At 43.4% G+C, this 23119-nt stretch overlaps 1 non-coding gene across 1 annotated transcript; it reads left to right on the forward strand.

Annotated features, from left to right (window-relative positions):
- Positions 1-6493: 6493 nt before the first annotated feature.
- On the forward strand, positions 6494-6575 carry trnas-gcu (transfer RNA serine (anticodon GCU)). Its single transcript has one exon. It is a non-coding gene; the product is annotated as a tRNA-Ser (tRNA).
- Positions 6576-23119: the final 16544 nt, after the last annotated feature.

Raw genomic sequence — 23119 nt, forward strand, 5'->3', positions numbered from 1 at the left:
AGGCCACGCTGCTACAGAAGAAACTATGTCAGTGTCTCTCAACATTGTGATGTCACAGGCAGATATCGCCGTTATACTGCAGGAAATTCCTTTTTTCAAACGTGACAGCAGTCCATATGTAAAGGTGTAGCTTATATATCGAATCCTTTTACATATATAATTCCACTGCACCTCAGTGCGTTGTATTGTCTCCTTTCCACTTTACCTGTCATTGTGCCTGCACTGAAGTTGATTTTCTCCTTCTGTGTATCTTTTACAGTCTGGATGATGTGATGCAGTTGTACTAACCCATCTTCTGACAGAATTTTCCACTTCACTTCAGCCCGCCCTAACTTCGCTATCTGATACCATTACCGTTGTTTCGACGTTAAGCTCTCGTCTCAGATCCAGCCTGCCCTCACCCAAAATAAATGGAAAACTCAGTCACACTGTGATCACTGCATCGAGGGATATATTCACTCTAAGGTCATTGATAATTCCAAGGATAAAGTTAGGACTGCAGATGCTGGAGATCAGAGTTGGTAGTGTGATGCTGGAAAAGCACAGCAGATCAGGTAGCATCCGAGGAGCAGAAGAATTCAGGTTTCAGGCTTAAGCCCTTCATTTGGAATAAAGCTTGTGAGTCGGGCTGAGAGATAAGTGGAAATGGTGTGGGGTTGAGCGGAAATAGATGGATGATTAGGAGGGAGAAGAAAATCGGTCAGAAATAGCAGTGATGGAATGGGTCGAGAGGGCGTTGGCGAGTTGAAGGCTTGTGCTTGGGGGAGGGGAAATGAGGTAACTGTTCAAATTCACATTTATCCCGCGTGGTGTTAGGGTCCCAAGCCGGAATGTATGACGTCCCTCCTCCAAACGTTGAATGCTAATGGTTTGGCAGTGGAGGAGGTCCAAGACCTGTATGTTTTTGTTGGGGTAGGAGGGGGAGTTGAAGTGTTCAACCACGGGATGGTGAAGTTGGTGGGTGCGGGTGTCCCAGAGATGTTCTCTGAAATGATCTGCATGAAGGTTTCCTCTCTCCCTGATGTAGAGGAGACCACACTGTGTGCAACGGATTCAGTAGATGACATTGGTAGCTGTACAGGTGAATTTCTACTGGAGGTGGAATGATCCATTCGGGCCTTGGCTGAGGTGAGGGGAGTGGTGTGGGTGCTAGTTTCACCCGTCCTTTGGTGGCAGTGAAAGGTGCCAGGAGAGGGTTATGGGCTGGTGGGGGGATGTGTGGACCTGAAGAGGAGGTCATGGAGGGAATGGTCTTTACAGAATGTTGGCAGGGCTGGGCAGCGAAATATATCTCTGATGGTGGTGTCTGTTTGGAGGTGGCATCAGTGGCAGAATATGATGCGTTTATGTGGAGTTTGATGGGGTATAAGGTGAGCACCAGGTGGTTCTGTCCTTGTTGCGTTGAGAGGCGTGGCTTCAAGGGTGGTGGTATGTGAAATGGATGTGATGAACTCGAGGGCGCTGTCAACCACGTCGGAAAGCAAGTTGTGATCGTGGAAGAAGACCAACTGGCTCTTTCTGAGGTGTAATTGGTCATCCTGGGAACAGATGTGCTGGAGGTGGAGGAATTGGGAATAAGTAATGGCGTTCTTACACGAGATAGGGTTGGAGGAGATGTAGTCTAGATACATGTGGGAGTCGGTGGGCTTGTAGTATATGTCTGTAAATAGTCAGTCGCCAGAGTCGGTGATGGAGAGGTCCAGGAAGGTGAGGGAAGTTGCCAAGATGATCCGGATAAATTTGAGGTCGAAGTGGAAGATGTTGGTAAAGTTGTTGAGTAATTCAACCACCTCGTTGGAGCACCAAGTGGCCCCAAACATTCATCAACGTAGCGGAGAAACAGGTGGAGGATGGTGCCTGTGTAATTGCGAAAGATGGACAGTTCCGTGTATCTGACAAACAGACAGGCATAGCTAGGTCCTATGCGGGTGCCCATGGCTACCAGTTTTGATGGAGGAAGTAGGGGAATTGGAAAGAGAAGTTGTTGATTGTGAGGGCCAGTTCAGCCAGGTGGATGAGGATGTCGGTGGAAAGGTACTGGTTGGGATGGTGTGAGATTAAGATATGGAAGACTTGTAGACTTCTGTCATGGCAGATGGATTTGTACAGGGACTGGATGTCAATGGTGAAGATGATGCGTTGAGGGCCGGGAAAACGAAATTCTTGGAGGAGGTGAAGTGCATGGGGGTGTCACGAATGTAAGTGGGCATTTCCTGAACTGTGGAGAGAGGATTGTGTCGAGGTAGGAAGAGATGATTCGGATGGGACAGGCTCAGGATGAGACAATAGGTCGACTGGGGCAGTCAGGTTTGTGAATCTTAGGAAGGAGGTAGAATCGGGGAGTGTGCGGTTCACGGACAATGAGGTTGAAGGTTGTGGATGGGAGATGCCCAGAGGTGATGAGATTGTGGATGGTCTGGGAGATGATGGTGTGGTGAGGGGAGGAGAGTTTGTGATCGTGGTCTGTAGGAGGAGGTGCCTGCGAGTTGGCACCTGGCTTCAGCTTTGTTCCTCTGCCCGACTCACAAGCCTAATTCCTGATGAATGGCTTATGCCTAAATCGTCCATTCTCCTGCTCCTCAGATGTTGCCTAACCTGCTGTCCTTTTCCAGTACAATACTCTCCACTCATTCATTATTACTGTCTCATTTCACACTCCCAGGTCCATGCTGTCTGTTTGATTCTAATGAGCACTGTTCTCATGAACTGCGACAAAATCTGCCAATCTAAAGCAAAAACAGAAATCTCTGTAAATTCACAGGTGTGCTGGCAGCATCTGTCCAGATGAATCACAGTTAACGTTTCACATCCATTGGGTCCGTCTGTCCACAGATGCTGCCAGACGTCCTGAAATATTCCAGAAACGACTGTTTTTGTTTGATTTTCAACATCAGCATTTTTTTCATTTTTGTTTTCTTATTTACTGCAAGTATTATTTGGCTAAAGATTACGTTAAATGTTTTAAATATGACTGTGATGGAACGGCCAGATTCCACCAGCCGGCTCCTTTTATTTGGTTCACGTGACCAATGCCTTTCCACTTGGTCACCGCGCCCTACAGCTGCACTGCATATAAATTGACAACATTGTGGCATTGGTAATCAGGAGCGAGATTGATTGAAATTATTGAAAACTTAGGATAAACAGATAAAATACGGGATATAAAACGGGAAACTAAAAGGGAAAGAGAGAACAGCGCATGATAATTTCTTGACAAAATGAAATATAATTGCTCAAGATAAAGTAAGTGCCTTCATCTGCAAACATACCATAATATGAAATGTAATTTTTGGGACAACCAATTCCAACAGATTGCAAAATCTTAGTTTTAAAGTCTTGCTGCAACTGTTTTGGTTTTCATGAATGCACACATGAGACTCAGTGCTGTAATGGTCTCCTAAAATGGAAAAGGAAATCCTTGCCTTCGAGGATACGTGGGGAATGTTCACTGATTCATCCCAGTAATGGCAGGACTGTCCTCAGGAAGCGTATGAGTAAAATCTTTCACTGTTCCATGGAGTTTCGAATGAGTGGTAAAGGGAATGTCTCCACTCACAAATTAATCATTCAGTAGAATTCATTACAGGGACCCATGAAATGATGAACAAATTGAACAAGAACACGGACATACGACACACAATAGTTACGACCATTACTCTGTGAAAACTGTTGATTTCAGATCCACGGTGGCCTTTGGTGATGGCATTTCCTGTCCAGAACCAGTCTGCACAGGAATGACGGGAGACACACTATGAAGTATTTGAACTTCAGTCGCCTTTAGAAATAGCTGAGACTGACTCCGGACACGGGGATTTAGAGATGTTGGCCTTACAAACCTTTCAGACATTCCGTGGAAGAATAAAGGAAGTGATAGAAAATTTTCGTCTCCATGGAGACGATGTTCATGAACTGGATGTTTAGTAATTTACCTTATTGGAGTTTATAAATAGAGGCGTCATATTTAAAAAGCAAAGAGTTCTTGTGTAACTGCAAAATCTTTTGGTCATACTCAGTGGGAACATTGTGTGCAATCCTTGTCCTCATTATCCACCAAAAACATGTCAAGAAGTTAGAAAGGGCACAGACACTGTTTCCTGGATAGCAAGATATTACAAAGCTAAGTGACGTTGTTTTCTGAGACATAAAATTATCAGAAAGGATATAAACGGGATTAAAGAAAAAATGAAGGAGTTTATTCACGAGATTTGGAAATGCTGGAGCAGAAACACGCAAGTTTGATGTAAACAAATGAGATTTTCACATAACGCGAGGTTGGAATTAATAAATTGGGGACATTCCCTCTTTCCAGTGAATCAATAACTTTCGTTAGAGCATGAAAACCATTAGTGAATGATTGAGAAAAGTTTGGATGAGAGTTTCTTCCACTCAATATAGTTATTTAAATCGTGAACGACTTTCCAGAAATAAAACGTAGAAGCTGACTTCAGAGTGTTTTAAAAGATACACGAACAAACGTACAAGGAGAGAATTTATCATTGAGTGAAATTCAGTGTGATTGCGTAACAATTTCGAATTTGTTCACTTCAGATACAAAGACATTTGATGAACCCGTACAACTGAATAAGACTGAGTATAACAAGTTCATGGATTGGTAAGTTGTGGCGTATTATTCAATGTAAAACTCTGTAAATGGAGCTGATGTCGTAAAATAACTGCAGACAGAAGTTATATCCTAATGAGTAGGAATTGAATCGTCACTTGGAGACGCGGCACCTACTTTAAAGATTTGACCACATTCACATGATGTTATGTACATTTCGTACATTCTTAACTCCACCCAAGAAATCCACCAAGAAGACTCTGTCCTTTTGTATTGTTAACCCTCTGTACTTCTCTGCAGCACGCCATTTAAGATGAAATATGCTCAGACCAAAATTTAGTTCAATACAATATTCAAACGGTCCTATGTGATTTCTGTTTTTATTATTGCAATAACCTTTGTGAGTTTGCAAAAAAACTGTGTAACATGAAACCAGTTCAACATCTATTTTTTCCGGAATTTAACGCAGCGCACTTGGGAAACGTTATCCATCTGCTGAAAAATCACCTTCGGCTCTCTCTCCACACATGTCTGTTCACGTTTTAGGTACTTGCAGGATGTTTGTTGATCAAAAAGTCATTATCCAGAAAAGGTCGTTTCTCAATCCACAAACACGGGTATTTTCCCATAAACTTGGCTTTGCTCAATATCACCTTCTGTCTGTATCCCTCAACCCGACGATAAATTGAAGTTGCTCCATTTGAGGCTCAAAATTCCAACTTCGGCACAGCACACCCCACGATACTGGAACAGAGTTACCGTTCATTGGTCACTTTCAGCACAGGAGCAACACATTTATGCTTACCTCCACATTCCTGGTTTTACCTTAACCTTTGGGAAACCCACTTTCTCTGATTCCATGGCTAGCAACGGGGATTATATGATCATCTTCACCATTGGTTCGGTCCCCGTGTGAGGAAAGTGGTGAGGTCCTCATTGTAAAGATGGGTAGATTGATGAAATGTACAATTTCATCTTTTGCCTTCACTAACCCATGAGCTTTTTATATTGTTTTGCATCTGTAGAAATCTTAAAATCTTCATCTTGAACAGACTCAATGACAGATCTCCATTGTGTCTCTGGCATCGAATTTCATAGTGTAAACTCCCTCTGAATCCTTCCACCGCATTCCGCTGTTTGGGAAGTGTTCCTGTTGTGTGATATGCACATCCCCGTCTGTCACCTGCTGCTCCCAGTATGCGCTCTGGCACTGCACTCATTTTCCTTCTGACACTTGCTCACTGTGCTGCTGTGATCATACAGTGACTTGGTGTCGCACGGCCCAGGAAAATGATACCGATCAAGGTTTTTGCATTGTTGAGTTCAATTGTCAGTTTAGCCTTATTTTGGATTTTGAAATTGTCTGTCCTGTACACAAGTGCGTGTCAAAAACATCTGAGCGGAAGTTAGGTGTTCCGAATAATGACATTGGGCACTATGCACTCCTCCAGTCTGGAAAACAATTCCTCACAGGCAATTTAATAAACAATAGACAGCAGGTGCAGGAGTAGGCGATTCTGCCCTTCGAGCCAGCACCACCATTCATTATGATCATGGCTGAACATCCTCAATCTGTATCCTGTTCCTGCCTTAGTCCTATAACCCTTGACTCCACGATCCTTCAGAGTTCTATTCAACTCTTTATTGAAAGAAAACCTCCTGCTGTCTCGGGTTCTTCATTCCGTTGACTTCAAATCTTCACAGAATTCAACAGACCTTGTTACATATTCATTTCCTCACATTTGTTCAGATCATTATGTGCATAGTGTGACAGTGGGAGTGCTCTTGCCCCACAACCCAGGGGTCAGACCATAGTCTTGGAACCGTACTGTTTTATTTCTCATTTCACCAACACCAGGGAGAAATATCTGCTGCTCTGCATGATTTACGAAATTCAATTATTCATAAGGTCATAGCTTTGCGTGTATCTGTGACGAGGTGGCCGAGAGGTTAAGGCGATGGACTGCTAATCCATTGTGCTCTGCACGCGTGGGTTCGAATCCCACTCTCGTCGCTGTCATCAACGGCTTTCAATGGTGCTGTTTTCAGATGATCACGGCTGTCGTATGGAAACTGGGATTCTAATAGTTTTATTTTTATCTGCATTGACGCTATGACAAAAATCTCAAAGAATAGTTTGAGCCTGTTGAATAAACTACATTGCAATGTCGGTTGCATTGGGATAATGAAAAGGAGCGCGATTTTCTTTTTCAAGTCAAGTTGCTGTGAACATTTTTTCGTATGAAAGACATCCAGGAAAATCAAATACTGAGAGCTGCGAAGTGCATGTCATGCAAAGGGATCTTAATGAATGTTTTGTCAGATGAAATCTGGAGGAGGTTGAGTAGAAGTAATTCATCCTGGTGAGAAGAGCACAGCGAGACAGCACAAAATAATGGAGATATTTCAAAATGGGCATGGCGTGTGTTTAGGGGCACTGAGAACTGGCTGTAAATGCACAGTGGAGAATTGCCGCTGTGGGTGCCGTGCATGGGCACGGAGAGACTTACACATTGGTCTCGCCCTCGCCCCTTGCTCTGGCCGTTAATGAAGGCAGGACATAAGGCACAGATAAACAAAAGTGTGAGAAGCAATCTCCCTCACGTTATACACACACTGGATGCATTACATTGAACTATGAACAACTGGAGAAATCAGCATGTTACCTTTCAGGAGTGAAACTAAACTGTGGATCAATAACCGCAGATTCATGCAACATAAACATGAAAAATGATTTAAAATGTAGGTTGTAGGTTTGCTCGCTGAGCTGTAGCTTTGATATCCAGACGTTTCTTTACTTGGCTAGGTAACATCATCATCAGTGGCGACCTCCAAGTGAAGCGAAGCTGTCGTCTCCGGCTTTCTATTTATATCTTTCTCCTCGATGGGGTTCCTGGGGTTTGTGGTGATGTCATTTCCTGTTCGTCTTCTGAGGGGTTGATAGATGGCATCTAGATCTAAGCGTTTGTTTGTGGCATTGTGGTTGGAGTGCCAGGCCTCTAGGAATCCTCTGGCGTGTCTTTGCTTAGCCTGTTCCAGGATAGATGTGTTGTCCCATTCGAAATAGTGATATTTTTAATCCGTATGTAGGACAAAGAAGGAGAGAAGGTCCTGTCTTTTTGTGGCTAGCTGGTGTTCGTGTATCCTGGTGGCTAACGTTCTTCCTGTTTGTCTTACGTAGTGTTGGTGGCAGTCCTTGCATGGAACTTTGTAGATGACGTTGTTTTTGTCCACGGGTTGAACTGTGTCTTTTAAGTTTGTTAGTTTTTGTTTGAGAGTGTTGATGGGTTTGTGTACTACTTGGATTCCGAGGGGTCTTAGTAGTCTGGCTGTCATTTCTGAAACTTCTTTGATGTATGGTAAGGTGGTTAGGGTTTCTGACTGTGTTTGGTCTGCTTGTCGTGGTTTGTTCTTGAGGAATCTGCGGACTGTATTTTTTGAGTATCTGTTCTTCTCGATTACGTTGTAGAGGTGGTTCTCCTCTGTTTTCCGAAATTCGTCTGTGCTGCCGTGTGTGGTGGCTCGTTGGAATAGTGTTCTGACACAGCTTTGTTTGTATGTGTTGGGGTGGTTGCTGATGTAGTTAAGTATTTGGTCAGTGTTTGTCGGTTTTCTGTATACGCAGGTTTGTCGTTCTCCATTGTCCTTTCTTTCTCCTGTGATGTCCAAGAATGCGAGGTTGTTTCCGGTTTCTTCCTCCTTGGTGAACTTTATGCCTGTGAGGGTGTTGTTGATGATGTTAAATGTCTTTACTGTCTTGTTTTGTTTTGTGATGACAAAGGTCATCTACATAGCGGACCCAGATTTTTGGTTTGATTGTTGGTAGGGCTGTTTGTTCTCGTCTTTGCATTACCGCCTCTGCTATGAATCCTGATACCGGAGATCTAATGGGTGTGCCGTTGGTTTGTTTGTAGATATGTTGTTGAAAGTGAAGTCGGTGGTGAGGTACAGGTCCACGAGCTTCATTATGTTTTCGTTGGTAATGTGATTGATGGTTGTTGGTGTGTCTGTGATGGTCTCTTTAAAAGTGTGGTAAGTGTTTCGTTTGCCAGGCCGATGTTGATGGAGGTGAACAGTGCTGTTATGTCGAATGAGATCATTGCTTCTTCTTCCTGTATTTTGGTTTTTTTGATGATTTTTACGAATTCCTGGGTGGAGTGGATAGAGTGCTGTGACTCTTCTATGAGGCATTTCAGTCTTGTGTATAGTTCTTTGGCCCGTCTGTAAGTTGGTGTTCTGGGTAAAGAGACTATGGGTCTGAGGGGGGCTCCTCGTTTATGGATTTTTGGTAGTCCGGTTCGACTTGGGCAACACATTGATCCTGGGACAGTCTAAGCAAAGACATGCCAGAGAATTCCCAGAGGCCTGGCACTCCAACCACAATGCCATAAACAAACACATGGATCTAAATGCCATCAACCCCGCAGAAAACGAAAAGGAAATGACATCACCACAAACCCCAGGAACCCCATCCAGGAGAAAGATACAAATAGAAAGCAAGAGACAACAGCTTCGCTTCACTTGGAGGTCGCCACTGATGATGTTACGGAGCCAGATAATGAAACGTCTGGATATCAAACCTACAGCTCAGCGAGCAAACCTACACCCTAAACCTCAACCTGAGCTACAAATCTGCACAAATCTTGCGATTTAAAGTGTCTTTATACGCATATCATTAATAGACTTTTCCTTATAATAACCGTCTGGTTGAAAGAAGAAGACACCACATTTCAAGATGGATGACAACGTTACCAATTTTGTTTTGAAATTGAGATCTATTTGATCATTTTAAACAGTGAACAAGTTCATTTTAAATAATGCAAACCACATTCTCTCACCTGGAATAAAAGTGTGATTTCAATATAAACATTGTCCTTGCTAAGTCGCAGTTACTCAACATGAAAAATAGGATGTAATTTTTATTCAGCTTACATCAATTAGCACCATTATCTTACTTTGGCTTGACTGCAGTATGCACATGCTAAATAAGGTTTAAGAAAGAATGACTTTTCGAAATAATGATTCGGTGGTGACTAAAAATAATATTAGGTTCTCATGATCCGGATATTCCACCAATGGCTCCAGTCGTGGAAATGTTCAGTGGGCAGTATTTCTATGATGGTATAGAAGTATGTGAGCTGCCAGGGATGTGAGCTCCCACTTCATCTGGAGCAGCGTCTTTTGACGTGGACCAGGGAGCATTGTGACATCCGTCTGTGCGTTCCAACCACACCTGGAGCAGCTTCTTTTGACATGGAGCAGCATGGATCATTGGCACATCCGAATGCAAGATCCATCCTCATTTGGAGCAGCTTCAGTTAGCATGGAGCAGGGAGCTTTGCAAGATCCATATGTGAACTCCACTCTCACCTGGATCAGCGTTTAATGACATGTAGCATCAGGGAGCATTGGGACATCAGAGTGATAGATCCAACCTCAACTGGACTTCCTCTATTGACATGGAGGAGGGAACATTGGGATATCAGACTGGGAGCTCCAAGCTCACAAGGACCAGCGTTTAATGACATGTAGCAGCTGGGAGCATTGGGACATCAGAGTGGGAGCTCCAAATTCAAGTGGAGCCGCTTCTATTGACATGGAGCAGCAAGGAGCATTGGAACGTCAGGTTGGGAGCTCCAACATCACCTGGCAAAGCTTGTATTGACATGGAAGAGGAGGGAGGATTAGGACATTAGGTTGGGGGAAAAGTTATTCAACTGTTTTAATCTGAAGTAAAATATGTTTCAACACCTCAGATGTTAATTGATTTATGAAGAATCTTTCCCAGGAAAATAATTAATTCTTTAGATAGTAAAGACAAGTCCTGAAAATATTCAACTCAGGAAAACGCATTGGTACAGAGAGAAATGGGAGTGATGTTTCATGTCTTTGTCTTTTCTTTTCTGGCCGACTCTGCACTCGAATACATTACCGGAAGGACATTTTCACTCATTTCCTTCAAAATACGGACAGGTCATTAACGTCATCTAAAGCTGAAAATTAATGGGAATATGCGCTGTTATGATTAGGCTGGAGTTTACCTCAAATTATGGTGAAAACGCTTCAAAGTCACTTGCAATTTCCCAGATCAGCAGTGACCTCATTGATTGTCTGATCAGATTGTGAATGGTCGTTGTTTTGAGGACAATTTGAAGTGAATCAATGATGGTGATTATCTTTGTTCTTTGTTCACCTTGGGACTGTTCCTGCTATTGCTCATGTCCTTGTTAACACCACAGATCTGCAGCGTGTAAAATCTCAGCTGTGAATCTGGCCAGTGGTACGACCATTCGTACAGCTGGCTACGGATCAGGCAGTTGTAAGTTCGAATTTTACTTTGCGCAAGCGCATTGTGGAGATTCATCACAAATCCAACCTAATCACTTTTGTAATGCTGAGGTTGATAATATTTGAAATTTTCATCTTCACGAGCGAAAATTCTTTCACTGTCTTCGATCAGTTAAACATTACCAAATGCTGTCAGAGTAAAAATCAGACAGCACCAGATGGTATCGAACAGACATATTTGGAAGCACCAGTGTTCCATTCACTGATTCTTCATCAGGTATTTGTCAACTGTTGGAATCTAAAATGGCTTTGTGTGATTATTAAGTGTATCCACCCCAGTCCAACACCAACACCTCCAAATCATGGGTACCGTCGACACCCTGAACGGATCGGTTAAAGTCCAGATGATCTTCCAAAAGATCGTGCGTATTGACACATACACCAAGTTTCTGCAGAAAAACACCCACTTGATGAAGGAGCGGCTCTCCGAAATCTAGTGCTTCCAAATAAACTCGCTGGACTCTGCCCTGATATTGTGTAATTTTTAACTTTGTCGACTCAACTCAAACACTGGCACTTCCACATCATCAACAACATCAGTCATGTCCCACTGTTTGTCAGAGAAGGCAATCCTGGAATAGCCCCACACATTGCTCGTGGGTACGTTTCGTTTTCAGAAACCAACGTGCTCAATCGCTGCAGCTCCTGTGTATGAAAAGCACAGAAAAGAAATAGCTGAGACTCAGTTTTGACAATATTTTGAAACTCTTTGGGAAGTGGAATCAAAGGAGAATGAAGGATTAACTGTCCGACTGTGGAGAGAGAGGGAAGGCACTATTCCCTTCTTTGAAGAGCTGGGGTATTGACTGATCTAACGCATGAAACAGATTCCTGGTAGAGCTGCGCTCTCTGCATCAGGAACAAGAAGTCCTGATTTTCTGAACGGTAATGAAAACCAGGCCACTCAGTTAAAGCGCTGAATACGAACCACGAGACCACCAGGGATGAGGGCACAAGCCGTTGCACCGTTTCTTCATAACACAGTTTTTGGAATAATGTCACTGCAGATATGTTTCCCCTCAAAAATGATTGAATTATCGCGTGTTTACAGCACAGATCTGGGTCCCTTCATCTCGTTTCCCAACACTTGGTCTGTAACCTTGTATGCTCTGACGTTTCACCTGAGGGCCAATTTCTCTGGAACGTTTTAATCTCGTAAAACACAATAAGTGGGATTAAAGTTTGAGATGGGAACTGAACCCCATTTTTACCCATAGACTGAAGCACGCAGACACATTTCCCCAAGTGTGTCACAGGCCTCGGGAGGAAACAAGCAGAATTTAAGATTTCACCGACTTGTCTGATGTTGTCCCATTTCAGAGTTCAACACCAATGTCTGGTTACAGCAAAGAAAGGAAGCATTCATCCCCTCCCGTCCCAGTGTTCTTTGCCCATTGTTTCCCCATGACTCTGTAGTTTATACTGCCTCACCTCGTTCTTGCTGCCAAACTTGATCACTGCTCACGCCTGCTATTTCCTGTCCTGCCAAACGGTTTGCCTCAAGTTCTTGGAATGAAAAACAGGAATGGCCTATTTCAAGCAGTATTCTACTATACAAGGACAGTTTTATCACCACTGAGCAAGCACATTGCCAGCTCAGAGAGAAGGTCTCATCCTTTAGAAACTGAAATGCAAAGATGATTGGACAGCCTCAGTGTTGTAAACCAACCAACAAGACCGGAATAGGGCCGAGGAGATCACGCACAGAAGGATGGGAGAATAGAATGGCGAATCTCATGGTGTCCAGGGTGATGTTAACAGAAATCTTCCCTGGTAGTATAGTGATGAGGATTCAGTGATTTCACTGTCATGGCTTGTTAAATGTTAACGTTTACAGTAATCAATATGAAATCCTGCCTGATATTTCGAAGCAGAATGATGTTGTGTCGCAGACAGAATCGTTTCCCTGCATGACCTAATAAGAGAGCTCAGAAGAGCCAGGAGGAGACATGAGAGCCAGGAGGAGACATTAGAGATTGTTGGCGGATAGGATCAGGGTTAACCCTAAGGCTTTCCATAGGTATGTCAGGAATAAAAGAATGACGAGAGTTAAATTCGGGCCAATCAAGAATAATAGTGGGAAGTTGTGTTTGGAGTCAGAGGAGACATGGGAAACACTAAATAAATATTTTTCGACAGTGTTCACTATATAAAATGAACATGTTGGCGAGGAAGAGATTGAGGTGCACAAGGAAGAGGTTTAAGAAATACTGTAGAGTGTGAAAATAGACAAGTCCTCTGGGCCAGATGGGATCTATCCTAGAATCCTCTGGGAAGCAAATAAAGAGATTGCCGAGCCAGTGCCATTGATCCAGAAATCATCATTATCTACAGGAATAGTGCCTGAGGACTGGAGGATTGAAAATGTGGTTCCCTTGTTCAAGAAGGGTAGTAGAGACAACCCTGGTAATTACAGACCAGTGAGTCTCACTTCAGTTGTTGGTAAAGCGTTGGAAATGATTATAAGAGATAGGATTTATAATCATCTAGAAAAGAATAATCTGGTCAGGTACAGTCAGCATGGTTTTGTAAAGGTCGTGCCTCACGAATCTTATGAGTTTTTTGACAAAGTGACCAAACAGGTAGATGAGAGTAAGCAGGTTGATGTTCTGTATATGGATTTCAGCAAGGTGTTCGATAAGATTCCCACAGTAGGCTATTATACAAAATGTGGAGGAATGGGATTGTGGGAGACATAGCAGTTTGAATCAGTAATTGGCTCGCTCAAAGAAAACAGAGTGTTGTAGTTGATGCAACATGTTCATCTTGGTGTCCACTTACGAGCGGGATTCCGCAAGGGTCGATGTTGGGTCCAGGGCTATTCGTCATTTTTATAAATGACCTGGATGAGGGCTTAGAAGGGTGGGTTAGTAAATTTGCGGGCAACACTATGGTCGGTGGAGTTGTGGATAGTGACGAAGGATGTAGTAGGTTGCAGAGAGACATAGATAGGATGCAGAGCTGGGCTGAGAGGTGGCAAATTGAGTTTAATGTGGACAAGTGTGAGGTGATACACTTTGGACGGAGTAATCAGAATGCAAAGTACTGGGCTAATGGTAAGATTCTTGGGAGTGCAGATGAGCAGAGAGATCTCGGTGTGCATGTACACACATCCCTGAAAGTTGCCACCCAGATTGACAGTGTTGTTAAGAAGGAAAACAGTGTTTTGGCTTTTATTAATAGAGGGATTGAGTTCTGGAATCAGAAGGTTATGCTGCAGCTGTACAAAGATCTGGTACTGCCACATTTGAAGTATTGTCAACAGTTCTGGTCCCGCATTATAAGAAGGATGTTGACGCTTTGGAAAGAGTGCAGAGGGGATTTTCTAGCATGTTGCCTGGTATGGAAGGAATGTATGAGGAAAGACTGAGGGCCTTGAGGCTGTCCTCGTTGGAGAGAAGATTGAGAGGTGACTTAATAGAGACATACAAGATAATCAGAGGTTTCGATAGGGTGGACAGGGAGAGTCTTTTTCCAAGTATGGGGCCGGCAAACACGAGGATCACAACTTTAAAGTGAGGGGAGAAAGGTATAAGACAGATGTCAGAGGTAGTTTCTTTACTCAGAGAGTAGTTATGACATGGAATGCTTTGCCTGTAGCGGTGGTAGATTCGCCAAGATTAAGTGCATTTCAGTCATCATTGGAGAGGCATATGGATGTACATGGAAGAGTGTAGATGGGATGGGCTTCAGATTAGTATGACAGGGCTGCGCAACATCGATGGCCAAAGGGCCTGTACTGCACTCTCATGTTCTATGTTCTATATGCTACAGTTCCACATCAGCAATGTCATCGGCAATTGCCTGACGTTCAATCAGTTTAAAACAAGAACGGAGGGGTCGTCAGGAAAACGGAAGGGGAATAGTGGTTTGTGAGAGTTAACTACATGCCTCGTGGAGCCAGGTTCAATGTAGATACTGAATATCGGTTTTCCTGTTTACCTTGGTATACTGATCACTTCGGATCAATTGCCCAATATTGTCTGCCCTTTGTGTGCTGTTCTTTGAACATTTCACCTCGGTTCAGTGCTCTGGGGGACCACGCTTTTTAAAAATTTGGCACGTTTTACTCAGGTCTGTTTTGCAGCTTCATATTAAGGCCAACAATTTTAGGAACAAATAGTCACCATTCAGACCACCAAGTCTGTTCCACTATTGAATGGTTTCATATCTGATCTGATAACCTTGAACTGCACTTTCTTGCCTTTCACCATAATGCTTGATGTCTTTGCTGTTTGAAGATCTACCGATCTCAGCCTCATTACACCTAATGACACTTCCTCAACAGCCTTCTGCTCCAAGAAAGTCCACTGATACGGAACTGTCTGAGAGAATAAATGCTTCTTCATCTCTATTTTAATTGTGAGATCCGCATTGTAATACGAAGTTAAAAATCGCACAACACCAACAGATTTAATGGAAGCAATAGCGTTTGGAGAGCTGCCCCTTCATCAGTTGGCTGTGGAGTACACAGTGGTAAGGTACAGAATTCATAGCGAAAGGTTACAGTGTAATTTCACTGAAATTATACATTGGAAAAATACCTTGATTGCTTGTTAAGTCTTCCATTTGTTAAAATGACTATGTTAGGTTCATTTCTTTCTTATGTAAATCGAAAAACTTTCTTTTGACAGTTACATTCTCAGGTGGATTTTACCAATTAGTGTCAGCACAGATAATGTGTTGAAGGTGTGAGTCCCTGTGTGCTGCGTCCATGCCATAATGTTTAGACTGACGCTCATCTAAACAAAAACCAACACGCTGCAGGCAAGAATGCCTTAAGACATGGTACATTGGTGAAGCCGAGCAGAGGCTACAACAACGGAATGGGCGCTGCACAATAATCAACAGACAGGTGTACCCCTTCCCAGTTGGAGAGCACTTCAGTGATCCAGGACATTCGACCTCGGATCTTCGTGTGACAATCGTCCAAGGCGGGCTTCGGAACAGGCAGCAGCTAAAAGTGCCCCCACAGAGACTGACAGCTAAATTCGGTACCCATGGTCATTGGGTTCATGTCGCAGTACAGGTGATCTCATTGCCCTATCTACAAACAGAGACCCTCCTACACACACACACACACACACACACACACACACACACACTTACGTCTGTGGGGTGAATTTGTACTTGCAGAGTTACATTGTACTTTGCTAAAAAAACTGCATGAATCCATGTAAGACTCTGGTAACTCATTTTTATAAATTAGAATCAGTCGAAACATTATGGAACAGACAGCAGCACATGGGGGCAGACACCAGTTGTTGAACTTCACCTGAGAATGAAACTTTCAATTAAAAATTTTTGCATTTTACATATGAAAGAAGTGAAGCTAACATGGACATTCTAACAGATCGGAGACATAGCAAACAATCAAGGTATTTTTCAATGTACAATTTCAGTTACATCACACTGTAAACATATACTATAAATTCAGTGACTTACAACTGTGGACTCCATAATCACCTGATGAATGAGCAGTGGTCCGAAAGCTAGTATTTCCAATTAAACCTGTTTGACTATAACCTGGGGTTGTATGATAATGAAATTTGCATACCCCAGTCCAAACCCGGCATCTCCAAGTCATTCGCTACGAGGTGCTCTAGTCACAGAACCAAACTTTCTGCATCCAATTTATTAAATCCTTGAAAATACCTCTATGTTTCCATAAGGATCATTTTGAAGTACTGAGTCTCAGCAGGCAAAGGCAACTGATTTCAGCGTTTCTTCCCATTTGATTTCATTTCCGATATGAAATTCTCACTGACTCTGACAGAACTGCTACTTTTGTTGTTCTGTGATGTCAGGAACTCATGTTCAATTTAAGATTTCCATAAGGAACAACAATATTTTTTTTTGCCCTGACTGGAAATCAACATTGGGAAATAGCAGTGAGACAGCTGCATTTCAGCACGTTCGCACCAAGGACGACATATGCAATGCTTGGAACTTTTCTTGATGACTTTGTTTTTGGCTATTTTGTTCAGTTGAAAAATGACAAAAGTTTTTGAGTTTTTTAAAGCATGGCCAATGGTCCTTCAGCCTATTGCATCATCACCAGTTATCAAACATCTGGCTTGTAAACACAGTTTCCAGACGTGACTCATCGCCTGGTGTGTTCTTACATTTCAAGTCTTCGTTAAATTGTTATTCAATTTCTTAAGGGCTTGAGCGGAACAAAAGACATCTCTGTGAACTAACAGTTCGGAAAGACAAACTCTTTCTCGGAGCAATTTGTCAGTTTTCCTCATGATGCTGTGGTAAATGTTTCAGCGCTGACATCTGAATTGGTTTACCCTGTTTCTTCCTCAGCTTCCTGGTAATGTTAAAGTTCGATGAATAAAACCTGGAATGAAAGCCTGATCTCAGGAACAGTGGACATGTCTTTAATTTCCAGCAATCCCATTCTTGCATGTCGCTTATACAGGGGATGCTACCATCTTTACCCAATCCTGCCTACTTGTGTCTCCAGGACCTGAACAAAATAGCTGACCCTTTATCCGAGAATGACGACCGTATGGGAAAGCAGGCCATTCGGCCCTTCCAGTCGACACCATCCCTCTGAAGCACATCCTATCAGACCCACACTCCATACCTATTCCGTTCCCCTTCATTTCCCATGGCTGATCCCAGTCACCTGCACACCTTCAGACTGTGGGAGGAAACTCAAACAAGCAAAGAGAGACTGTGCAAACTGCACACAGTCACACAAGACTGGGATCGAATCCATGTCTTCTGTGCAGCGAGGCAGCAGCGAATCAGGAAGAACAACAAATGCTCTCCTGACCAGCGACATCCACACCCTGTGGGTATATCAGGAAGAATAAAAACATATTCACAACATGGACAACGGAACTTGCGTCTGCATGGACATGATTTGAACCAATCGTTCATTCTGGGTAGATACAAGGACACCGATATCACAGAGAAACCAGGGCAATGCGAGATTCAATTACATGCTGAAGTGGAAACTCATCTCCTCAGTCAAACTGGGGACAGACTATTCAACAATCCCGTGTGTGGGAAGGGATCAATGAGCAGAAGAACCTCTAGAGTAACCAGCAAGATGACATATACTTGAAGGAGATCAATTAAACTGTCAATGCTGCTGTTAATCGCAACCAGCTGCCAGTTTCATAGCGTCAAAGTCATAGACTCAAACAGCATGAAAACAGGCCTTTCACTCCTACCAGCTCATACTGAACATAATGACAAACTAAACGAGTCGCATCTGACGGCTCTTGTAACTGCTGAGTGTTAATAATGCCCTTGTGATTTTATTACTGCATTGTTAATATGAATGTCCAGATATAATTCTGTGGACACGGGTTCAAACCCTGGCATGGCAGATGCTGGAATTTTATTTAAATAAATACCTAGAGTCTAATGATGATGTTTAATCAGTAGATCTGATTCATTAATGCCTGATAGGGAAGGAAACTGCCATACCTATCTGGTCTGGTAGCTATGTGACTCCAGATCCATAATATCGTGGTTGATTCTGATCTTCGCTCTGGGCAATAAATTATGTACCAGGCATGAATTAATAGCTTTTGTTAATTCCACTGATACTTTCCAATTCATTTATCGATCCAAATATCCTGTAAATATTGTAAATGTACTTTCATTAATCACTGCCTCAGGAAGTGAATTGCACACATAAACCATCCTCTGTTCAAAAAAAGCCTCTCATGTCTTATTTTAAATCCCTCTTTTCACTTTAAACATTTGCCCTCTCGTCTTGAAGTCCCCCTCCTTGGAGCAAAGACAGTTACAGTTAACTCCAGCCGAACTCTCAATAATTTATAAATTTCTATCAGGTCGCCTTTCAAACTCCACTGCTCGAGTGAAAATATTCTCAGCCTATCCAGCCTTTCGTTATAACACAAACCTTTCCCACTAGCCATACGCTGGTATCCCTGTTCTAAACCTACTCCAGCTGAATAATTTCCTTGCTATTACTTGGCAGCAAGAACTGGACGCAGTTTTCCAGAAGACGCATCACCCAATGTCCTATTCAACTTCAACAGAACGTACCAACTCCTACGCTCAAAGGACTGAACAACGAAAGCAAGATGACATTTTTTTAACCATTCTGTCGATATATGAAGCAAACTGGAATGAATTATGTACTTGCATTCCTGGCCTCCGTGTTCCACAACACGATGCAACGCCCGTTCATTAATTGTATAAGCATACTAATATTTGATGTAGCAAAATGCAATACCTTCCATTTATCCAGATTGAACTTCATGTGACATTTTTCAGCCCAAAGACGCAATGGATAAAGATCCTCTGGAATCTTAGATCACCTTCTTTACAGTCTCCAACTCTGCTGTGCTCTGCAATCTTAAGAACCATGGCTTCTATGAGTTCTATTGTTTTCTCATATAGGTCAATGATTTATATTTATTTGTCGTGGCCATCATTTAGCAGCTTACAAATCAGGTAACAATTAGTCATGTCGTTAACCATGAGGAAGAAAGCCATAGACTGCAGGAAGATTGGAAACAATTGGCAAGAAAATGTGCTGAAAGGAATTCAATCCAGTGAAGTGGGTGATAATGAATTTGAGGACGCACAATGAGGAAAGTGTGAATACCGAGTGGTTTAAAGTAATAAAAGAGAAATTGGAGCAGACATTCACGAATGTTTGAAGGTGATTGGACAAGGGATCAAGTGGTCTCGAGGGGTTGGAGATACTTTCTGGTCTTGACCGTAGTTGGGAATATAAGAGCAGGGAAATGATGCTGGAACTTCACCAACGGCCTATTCAAGATCAATGGACAGGGGAATCGGATGGACGGAAGTGCGTACTGCAGGTGCTGGAAATCAGAATCAAGATTAGAGTGGTGCTGAAGAAGCACAGCAGGTCAGGCAGCATCCGAGTTGCAGAAAAAAATAACGTTTCGGGCAAATGCCCTTCATCAGGAATAAAGTTGGGAGCCTCGAGGATGGAGAGATAAACAGGAGGACTGGGTCTGGGAAGGATTTAGCTGAGAGTGCAAGAGGTGGATAGAGATGTGGTTAAAGGTGATAGGTCGGAGAAGAGGGTGGAGCGGATAGGTGGAAAGGAAGATACACAGGTGGGACAGGTCAGTAGGCTGGTGCCAAGTTAGAAAGTTGGAACTCGGATAAGGTGGCCGTGGGGAGATGAGGAAACTGGTGAAGACCACGTTGATGCCCTGGGGTTGAGGGTCCCGAGGTGGAAGGTCTGGCGTCTGATGGTGAGGGAATGGGGGTGGAGGAGACCCAGGAACTGCATGTCCTTGGGAGAGTCGGAAGGGGAGGGTGAGCTAATTGATGTTTTTGGTCATGGGGCGTTGGAGTTGAATGTTGCGGGTGCCCTGGAAATGTTCTCTGAAGCGCTCTCCGAGAATGTGTCTGTTGGCCCCAATGTAGAGGAGACCACATCGCGAGCCACAGATGCAATAAATGACATGTGTGGAAGTGCACATGCACATTTAATGGATGTGGAAGGCTCATTGGAGCCTTGGAAGGATGTGAGAGGGAAGATGTGGGTGCAGGTTTTGCATTTCCTGTGGTGGCAGGGGAAGGTGCCGTGAGGGGAGGGTGGGTCTTTGGAGGGCGTGGAATTGACGAGGTAGTCGTGGTGGAAAGAGTCTTTGTGAAAAGTGGATAGGGGTGGGGAGGGAAATATAAATTTCCCTGTCACTGCAGGAATTGCAAAACCTGCACACACATCTACCTCCTCACCTCTGTCCAAGGCTCTAATGGACGCTTCCACATCCATCAAAGTTTCTCCTGCACTTCCACACATGTAATTTCTTGTATACGTTCCTCCCGATGTCGTCTCCTCTCAGTTGGAGAGAGGAGATGTGTTCTCACACAGCATTTCAGAGAATATCTCCAGGATACGTACAAGAATCGACCCCAGTGCCCCATGGCCAAACATTTCAACTCCCCCTCCCACTCTCCCGAGGACATGCAGGTCCTGGGCCTCCTGTATCGCCACTGCCTCACGACCCGATGCCTGGAGGAAGAAAGCCTCATCATCTGGCTCGGGACACTTCAACCCCATGGCATCAATTTGGACTTCACCCGTTGCCTCATTTCCCCTCCCCCTACCTTACACCAGTTCCCACCTCCCAGCTCAACACCGTCCGCCTGACTTGTCCCACCTGTGCATCTTCATTCCCACCTATCCACTCCACCTACTTCTCTCACATATCATGTTCACCCCCCGCCTGTATCCACTTACAGCACTCTCAGCTAGCTTCTCCCCAGCCCCACCCCCTTCCCATTTATCTCTCCATCCCATGTGCTCCCAGTCTCATTCCTGATGAATGGCTTTTGCCTGAAACGTCCATTTTTCCTGCTCCTCAGATGGTGGCGGACCTGCTGTGCTTCTCCAACACCACTCTAATCTGAAAGGGAGTCTGTTGATTGAGTGGGTTTCTGGATATTTTCCATTGTTGACCACAGGCTGTGGATGATAGCAGAACGCTTCGGCGGGGCGGTGTGGACTTGTTGGGCCGGAGGGCCTGTTTCCACACTGTAAGTAATCTAATCTAATCTAATCTAACTTTAGCAACCACCAGTTTAGGGAACAGCTAAAGTACTGAGCACAAGTCTGGTCATGGCATAAATCAACATTATTCTTAAAATTGTCAGATAAAAGATGGAAGGCTGTAGTATGCACCTTTACCCATCAAGACCGTTTCACCAATGATTTTTTAATGATTCCTTTCCAAGTCAGGGTGCTATGGGCCTTGGAGGGTAACTTGAAAATGGTGGCGTTTCGTTGCATCTTCCAACCTTGTCCTTATAGTCAGTACAGCTGTTGAGCTTTGAAGGTTGTCAAAAATGCCCGAATGACTTACTCCAGTGCATCTTATAGTTGGTGCACTCTGCTGCAATTGTGCCTTAGTGGTGAAGGGAATGAATATTGCAGGTATTGAAGAGGGTACATTCAAGTGACTGCATTGTCGTGGACGGTGTCCAGTTCCTTAAGTGTTATTGAAGTTACACCCATCCAGGCAAATGGAGAGAGTTATATTCCACGTCTCATTTGTGCCTTGCAAACGATGTAGGATTCACAGAACAATGAGTTGAGTTTATAATCAAAAAATGTCTCAAGAACATGTTATTGTTGTCAAAGTGTTTATGTAGCCAGTTTCTATAAGTTTTTTCCCCGAAATAATAGCTCTGTGGACAATTACACGGGGTAATTTGTTTACAGTAAAGTTATTGAATGTCAATGAGATATGATTAGATTCTCATTTGTCAGAGTGATCATTACTCTATTTCGTCCTTGTGTGGACCAATCTGATTCCAGTCGCTGTCTGATTTCAAGATCCAATTCCCCTCTGTGCTCGAAATTTCAACCGTTTCTTCGCATAAATGTCTCCACCTGCCTTAATAATATATAAGGACGCTAGAGGGGACAGCAGAGATTAATGAACATGTTGTCAACACTGGAGAAAATGTAGCTTCTTGGAATGATTGGTTAGGCTGGGATTATTCTTCTTGAAACAAAGGAGAGGGAGGGGAGCTCTATAATCACATAATAACATTTATAAACGCTCAATATTCATGGGATCTTGACAGGGTAGTTACGGGCAGGTGGTTCACCCTCTGGTATGAGGAGAGCACCAGAGGACATGAACTCAGAATTCGATATTGCCTATTTAATTAAGAAATGAGGAGTAATTTCTTTGCTCATGGGCCACTAGATCGGTGGAACTTCATGCCAAAATTGTTGCTGAGGCTGCGTTGTTGCGTATTTTTAAACTGTGCCAGACAGATATTTAAGCAGAAAGACGATGAAGCTTTGTCGATGCAATGCTGGAGAATGGAGTTGAGGATTATCAGATCAGCCATGAGTTCGTTCAATGGTGGAGCAGACTCGATGGGCTGAATGGCCGACTTCCATTCCAACATCATTTGGTCTAACGCCTTATTTTATTGATACCTTTAGAATTCTGAGGGGATGGAATGAAGTAATAGAAACGGTTTCTCAAACTGATCAGACAGATCAGGAACTAAGCTCATTAGTTCATGAACAGGAAATGTGCTGTGGCCTGGATACAACAAATGGCACTGGGCACACCGAGGATGGGTATGTGCAGATGTTGTGATTGCTAAAGAAAATTGTTAGATCTAATATTGTTGCCAACTTGGTGATCACGCTGGATGATGGATCGCGGTATGATTCACACAGCAAAAGGTTGTGAAAGAATGAAAGAT

Source organism: Chiloscyllium punctatum, chromosome 23, assembly GCF_047496795.1.
Source record: "Chiloscyllium punctatum isolate Juve2018m chromosome 23, sChiPun1.3, whole genome shotgun sequence".
In the NCBI taxonomy this organism is placed as follows: Eukaryota; Metazoa; Chordata; class Chondrichthyes; order Orectolobiformes; family Hemiscylliidae; genus Chiloscyllium; species Chiloscyllium punctatum.